A 7,223-nucleotide genomic window follows, 5' to 3' on the forward strand; every position below is an offset into this window, starting at 1 on the left:
ACCAAGGATCGAAGCTGTGCCCCTTACATTGGGAGCTCAGAATCTTAACCACTGGACCACCAGGAAAGTCCCATCCCCTCATTTTCAAAACTGCTATGGATTTAAAGCACACAAGATGGTTGTGATATGAGTGGCCTTTTCAGTATGACTTCTTTGACTTAGAATGTTTTCAATGTTTATCTGTGTTGTAACACGTATTATCAGTGTTTCATTCTTTTTTTTTATTGTGGTTAAAAATACATAACATGGGGATGGAGGGAAGTGGAGGGAACGGCCCAGATGCACACCATTCATGGATCCTCTGGACTGGAAGGACTCGTGAGAGCTGGAGCCCAGAAATCCGGGAATGGATAAGACACAGAGTCCCCTCCAATTCCCGTAAGCACCCCTTGCTCCATCCTGCGCCCAAATACCTCAGCTAGGCCCTCTCCCCACTCTTGACACTCGAGACTCAGCCGGGACAGACCTCTGCAGCCGCCGCTCCTCACCCTGCAGGAGAAGCTCAGAGGTCCTGTCCCCCTTTCCTCTGAGGGACTCTTTTTGGTGACCACAAAAGGATTTGGTCGCTCAGGACAAAGCTGGTAGAGGACAGCGGGATGGCTGCGCCCGGTGCGCCACGCTTCCTCCTGACCTTCGACTTGGACGAGACTATTGTGGACGAAAACAGCGACGACTCCGTCATGCGCGTGCCGCGGCGGGCCAGCGGCTGCCTGAGAGCCTGCGTGCCACCTAGCACGAGGGCTTCTACAACGAGTACATGCAGCGCGTCTTCAAGTACCTGGGCGAGCAGGGCGTGCGGCCGCGGGACTTGCGTGCCATCTACGAGGCCATCCCCCTGTCGCCCGGCACGGGCGAGCTGCTGCAGTTTGTGGCCAAGCAGGGTGCCTGCTTTGAGGTTATTCTCTTCTCAGACGCCAACACCTTTGGCGTGGAGAGTGCACTGCGCGCCGCCGGCCGCCACGGCCTGTTCTGCCGCATCTTCAGCAACCCGTCGGGGCCCGACCCTTGGGGGCTGCTGGCGCTGCGGCCCTTCCACGCGCACAGCTGTGCTCGCTGCCCCGCCAACATGTGCCAGCACAAGGTGCTCAGCGAGTATCTGCGCGAGCAGGCCCACGACGGCCTGCCCTTTGAGCACCTTTTCTACGTGAGCGACGGCGCCAACGACTTCTGCCCCATGGGGCTGCTGGCAGGCGGCTACGTGTCCTTCCCGTGCCGCCACTACCCCATGCACCGCCTTATGCAGGAGGCGCAGAAGGCCGAGCCCAGCTCCTTCCGCGCCAGGGTGGTGCCCTGGGAAACCTCCACCGATGTGCGCCTACACCTGCGTCAGGTGCTGAGGACGTGGCCTGCAGGGGCCACCCGGGCGGGGAGGGAGTGGGGCGGTGGGGGTTGGGAAAGAGAAAGCTAGTTTTATTACTCCCTTTCCCTTTCGTTTTGGTATATCCCTCCAGGATTTCCCGGAATCCCAGGTTGGTCCATTTGGGGACTGGAGGAGGGAGTTGGGAGCTGTCCCCATCTGTGCAGTTAACCCAGCTCGGCTGCCTCCCCCAGTTCCACTGCAAGCGAATTCTGGAGTCTGGCCGCAGCAGCGTGGCACGCATATCTGAGCAGGCAGCAGTGTTTCCACAAACCTTGTCCTCAGTTGGGAGGACGCGGTTCCCTTTCAGGGTAGAGAAGGAACATGTCCCGCCACGTTGCGGTTAACTGTTGCCTTGGGCTGCGTGGCCTCCCTCCTCCAGTCTTCTGTCCAGAGGACCCAGGCCCCGAAATGTACCCCCCCCCCGACCTCCCCCACACCACACTCCCCACGGAGAGAGGTGGCGCTCCTTGCTGACGGTCCCAGGCCTAGATCTTGCTTTACCTACTGTGACTCTACACTATACTCCTTGCCCCCCGCCCCCCCCCACCCTGTTAGCATCCCCACAGGATAAAAAGCTAGAGGGAATGGTCACCTCCTGTTGGTGGAAAGAGGTAGCACACTGTTCCGGGGCTCGGGTCTGGCCAGCCAGGAACCTCACAGAGCCCGAAGATGTCTCCTTGCACCACAGCCTCGTCTATGCAGCAAGAAAGCAGGGACTTAACCAAAGTCGCCCCACTGACTGGGCCCTTTTGAGCCCCCCTCCTCCCGTATGGAAGAGAAAGCCATGATGCTTTAAAGCAGAGCCAGTGGAAACCCAAGGCCCATCTCCCTCTTCTGGGGTTTCAGAGCTGTGAAGGAGGTGAAAGGGCAGAGGTGAGCGAGGTGTCTCACGCTGCCGTCTGGGGGATGAGGGCGAGGTGAGCTCTGCTCTCAGAGAGCCCCACTTAAGTGAGGGAGCTGGTCCCCACTCTTGGAGGAGTGCCCAGCCTGGGGAACCAAGACTGAATCCATAACAAAGCAGGCAACAGGCAAAAGAGCAGGGTGCGCCCACCTTCGGAGAGGGGCACAGGGGTCTAGTGTGGAGGGCTCAGTGAGCACCGAAGAGATGGGAGATACTGCTGCTTAGGGCAGGCAGAGGAGGCTCAATGAGCGGGAGTCTTACAAGTGGGTTGCCTTTCAGTCCCTCGGCCCGCTAGCCCTGCAGGGCAATCATCAGGAGGTCATCAGAATTTTATTCAAAGTTGGCACTTGCAGCTGGAGACCCTGTCTTGCATGGCGTAAGGGTTCCCTGTGGGTAAGGTCACCAGACTCCTTGGCTTCCAGTTCTTTCCTGTCTCCAGCAGGCCTCTGGGTACCTCCTCTGTCTTTACCAGGACCCCTTCCCACTGAAATGGGGGGAAGGAACAGACACAGCTCACAGCCCAGGAGGCGTGCCGGTCTGGTCCACTCTTGAGCAGGCTTTGGTGTGGGACTCAAGAGGCTCACTCAAGGCGGTGCTTGGGTCAGCATGCCAGAGATCCCAGGCTGTCAGCAGCTGGGCTGCGCATAGTTCCTGGGGAAGAATCCAGACCCCTCTGAGCCGATGCCCTCACACCAGCCATTGGAGTAGTGGGTGATGCAGATAATGGTGCCCTCAGAGAAGGAAAGTCCATTGTCCTTCTGGCGGGTGTATGGGTACAGTGTCATTACTGCAGGGCGGGAGGAGAGGGGTGCCATGAGATGTGCCTCCTGCCCCGCCATAGGGATGCTTGTGCCCTCATACTGGACTCTAGGGGGCAATGTAGGGAGTGGGGCAGGAGATGCCTTCTTCAAAGCCCCAGGACTCCTCCCCAGCTGAGCTAATATTCAGTATCAGGCCATCTGCTTCCCTCCTCTGTGGGGGTGCGGTGGGGTGGAATAAAAGGCTCCACAAGGGTGACAGAGGCCATCCCCTCCACTCCAAGAAACTTCAGTGTTTGAGAGCAGGGCCCCAGGATCTACCCATGTTTTGTAATCTGCTTTCAGCCCCCGTTCATCCTGGTCTTCCCACAATGTCTCTGGCAGGTGCTGGAGGTATTGCTCAGTAGGTGCTCTAGTAGGTGCTCAGTAAATACAGCAACATTGAACAGTGTAGACTTTGCCGAGTGAGCCTTGGGCAAGTCACTTAGTTTAACCTCTCAGGCTCAGCTTCGTCTGTTAAATGGGAGTGTGAAGATCGTAGGAGGTTAAGTAAAAGTGAGAAAATGGATGAGAAGGTTTGACTCTGGGGTCTGGTATAAAGCAGGGGTTAAATTATGTTATCCCCCCCCCCACATAACATTTACCATTTAAATCATTTTGAGCATACAGTTCTATGGCATTAACTACATTCACGTTGTTGTAGAAATAGTCTCAGCATCCACCTCCGGAAGTTATTCATTTTCCCTATGGAAAATTGTGTATCAGTTTCTCTAAATTTTTGCTAACATTTGTTATTTTTAGCTTTCTTGATTGTAGGCGTTCTAGTGTGTGGAGGGGTCTGCGTTGTGGTGTTAACTTGCATTTCATCACGACTAATGACGATTAACATCTCTTCATGTGCTTGCTGACCATTTTTATGTCTTATCTGGAGAACGGTCTTTTGAAGTCCTTTTTCCATTTAAAACATTGGGTTGTTTGCCGAGTCCCGCCAAGCGCTCCTCCTGGCGGCGTTGGTGTCGGTGAGTCCAGCCTGGAGCGGTCTCCGCGCCGCAGGGGCCCGCGCCCCGGGGCATCGCTAGCTGCCTCTCAGGAGAGGAGACGCCCGCCCCCCGGCGCCCGTGCCTGGAGCGCCGAGATCGTGCTGCGCCTAACGGGGCGGGTGTTGCTCGGCATTGGCTGCGGGTCACCTGAGCGCGGCGGCTTTCTGCGCGCTTTTCCCGGAGGAGAGTGTCCCGGAAGTGGGCGTTCCGGCGCCCGTGCCTGGAGCGCCGAGATCATGATGCGCCGCGCGGACGCGGCGCCGGCGGGGCGGGTCTTGCTCGGCATTGGCTGCGGCTCACCTGAGCGCGGCGGCGGTCTGCGCGCCTCTCCCGGAAGAGAGTGTCCCGGAAGTGGGCGTCCCGTCCAGAGCGCACCTGGCGCGGGGCGTCCTTGGGGCTCCTCGCCGTCGGCGCCACGCGAGCCGGCGGGGGTCTAGAGCGCCCGGCGGCTGGGAATGACCCGTTCCGTGGGTTCCAGGCACCCCAGCGGCATCCGAGCGCGGAGCGGAGGAAGTCTAGGTAGCCAGCGCCCGGCGGCTGGGAACGACCCGTCCCGTGGGTCCCTGGCTCCCCAGCGGCATCCGAGCGCGGAGCGGAGGGAGTCTAGGGAGCCAGCTCCCGGCGGCTGGGAACGACCCGTCCTGTGGGTCCCTGGCACCCCAGCGGCATCCGAGCGCGGAGTGGAGGGCTGCGGACCGCAGGTAAGGGGACAGGGGTTGGTGGGGGTGGGTGGAGGAAGGAACGACGAAATTACACCAGAGCTGTTTGGTACAGGGGCAGAAACAGAAAACTCAGACGTACCACTGCAGAGGCCATGGGAGTTAAGTTGTAAATGCTGCTGGTTTTCAGTAGCCGGCAGCCATTCTCTTCCTGTAGCTGATGGGATACAAAGCTCTACTGGGTTGTTCTTTGCACGGGATAGTCTTGTTTTGCAGAAATTCAGCTCATAGCCATTTTGATGTGTAAGTGTAAGGTCGGATCTTAACAAACGGCATCGCGAAACAGAGGAAAGCTTCAAGTGAGCTTTATTAGGGGGCGCTCCCGGGCGAGGTTCACTGGTCCGAGAGAAAGGGGCCAGAGAAGTCGCCCCCGGGCGAGGGCTGGGCAAGATTTTATAGGGGAAGAAGGGAAAGGGGTGTGGTGAATCTGGGAGAGCGCAGGGAATTCCTTATCTGGTGGTCTCTTGGGGTGTCGTGGCACTATCTGGTGCCGGTTACATCAGTCTTGGGACCGCTAGTCCCGTCCCTCGAAAGGCGGGAAGGCTGGGCCGGGTGGAAAGCCCCCAGGTCAGTTCCTGGAACTGGGTGGTCCGGAATGTCTCCAGGTCAGCTTCTGGAACTGGGTGGTCCGGAGAGTTTCGGTCTGATGCAACCTGTGAATCTGATTGCGTTCCCCTGCCTCGGGCCAGTTGGCCTTACATCCTGACATCGTTGGTGTAATGGGGCGGCGTTCCGATCTCTGGCTACTTCATGCTGAATGGGGGCGTCGAAAGGGGAGTCGGGCGACCAGAGGTCCGAGGCTTAGGGGAGACCAGTGGGGTTTTCTGTAGGAAGCAAGGTGTGAGGGTCGAGGAACATTTGGTTTGTGGCCACCCGAGAGACTTCCTCCATGCGCCGGCGAAGGAACCTAAGAAAACGGGGCAAACATGAGCAAGATACAGATGAGAATTAAGGGGCCTCAGATTGGTGTTAACCAGGTATAGAGGGTGGATCGCCACCAATCGGGAGTTGGGGAGGCGGACTGTTGGTGTTTGCGTTGGAGTTCTTCTCTTAAGCGATGGAGGGCGTTTACAGCATCATTCCTCCTGTAGGAAGAGGCAGGTACCTCCTTTGTCGGCCGTCAGGAGATCCAGGGCTCATCGATTCTGGAGAGCGACTCGGGCTATGGAGGTGATTTGGCACTGGAGAGAGGAGATGGAGGCGGCGGAGCCTTCAATGGCTAGCTGGAGTTTATGTTCTAAGTCGCGGGATGTTGAAACACTATGTGTTAGAGCTCCCCCCCGCCCCCCGAGGCCTGCAGCGACCAGGGAGGAGGCGAGAGAGATGCCTGCGACCAGAGGAAGAAAGATAGCTCTTTTCCGTCAGGTAAAGGGCGGCGTGATTAGCGAGGAAAATTCGTTTTGGCTATACAGTGTGAGTTGTGGGACGAGAGTAACGGGGATACATGGGAAGGGGGAGGAAGAATTGATCTCTTTTGTGAGGGAACCATTGCACCACAAAAACATGCCTGGTGGTGCTTCAATTGATGTGTTTACCGTGAGGGATGTGTTGCAAAGAAACCCAGTATCAGGTAGATTTGGGCGGCTGCCGTAACAGATGGTGAGATTTTTTTGAATCAAGGAATATGGGGACTTTTAACGGGGAAAAAGGTGGGTTTTGGGATGTGTAGGCAGTAGAATTGAAGGGCTGGTCGAGTGGGACAGCAGCCAAGGGTGGCCGGCCAAGCGAGGCACATAGAAAGCAGTCGGAGATGTTACCTATTCCTGTGTGGTTGTGTATCTGTAGTGTTTGGTCAGTTCGGCTGCTGCTGCTAGGGCCCGAAGGCATGGTTGCCATCCCCGAATGGTTGGGTGTAGCTGTTTGGAGAGGTAAGTCACGGGGCGGTAGGAAGGACCTACAGGCTGGGCAAGGAGTCCAGTGGCTATTGAGGCCCGTTCATCCACAAAAAGGTGAAAAGGTCGGTTTGGTTAGGGCAGAGAAAGGGGAGGAGAAGATATCAGAGCGTTACGGAGGGTGAGAAAGGCCTTTCTAACAGCGGAAGGAGAGGTGAGGGGTCCTTGAGGGGTTTCTTTAGTGGCTAGATATAAGGGTTTAGCGAGGAGAGCAAAGTTAGGGATCCAGTGTCGGAAAAATCCTATAAGGCCCAAAAAGGAGAGAATTTGTTCCCCTGTTTCCGGAGGCTGGAGTTCACGGATAATCCGGGTGCGATCGGCTGTTAGACCTTTTGTGGTGGGAGTAAGATGGAGCCCCAGGTAGGTTACAGAAGATACAGATAACTGAGCCTTGGCTGGGAAGACCCGATAACCGCGAGAGCCAAGGTAATTGAGGAGATGTGCAGTATGTTGTCTTGAGAGGCTGAGAGATGGGCTGCAAAGGAGGAGGTCATGTACATATTGAAGGAGTGTGCTGGGGGTAAGGGAGCAGGAAGTGAGGTCCCGTGCCAGT

At 57.0% G+C, this 7,223-nt stretch overlaps 1 pseudogene across 1 annotated transcript; it reads left to right on the top strand.

Annotated features, from left to right (window-relative positions):
• The first annotated feature begins 490 nt into the window (after positions 1-490).
• LOC308622344 (phosphoethanolamine/phosphocholine phosphatase-like) lies at positions 491-1,408 on the top strand (annotated as a pseudogene). Its single transcript has one exon. The product of its transcript is annotated as a phosphoethanolamine/phosphocholine phosphatase-like (transcript).
• Positions 1,409-7,223: the final 5,815 nt, after the last annotated feature.

Source organism: Mesoplodon bidens (assembly GCF_964165515.1).
Source record: "Mesoplodon bidens genome assembly, chromosome: 9".
In the NCBI taxonomy this organism is placed as follows: Eukaryota; Metazoa; Chordata; class Mammalia; order Artiodactyla; family Ziphiidae; genus Mesoplodon; species Mesoplodon bidens.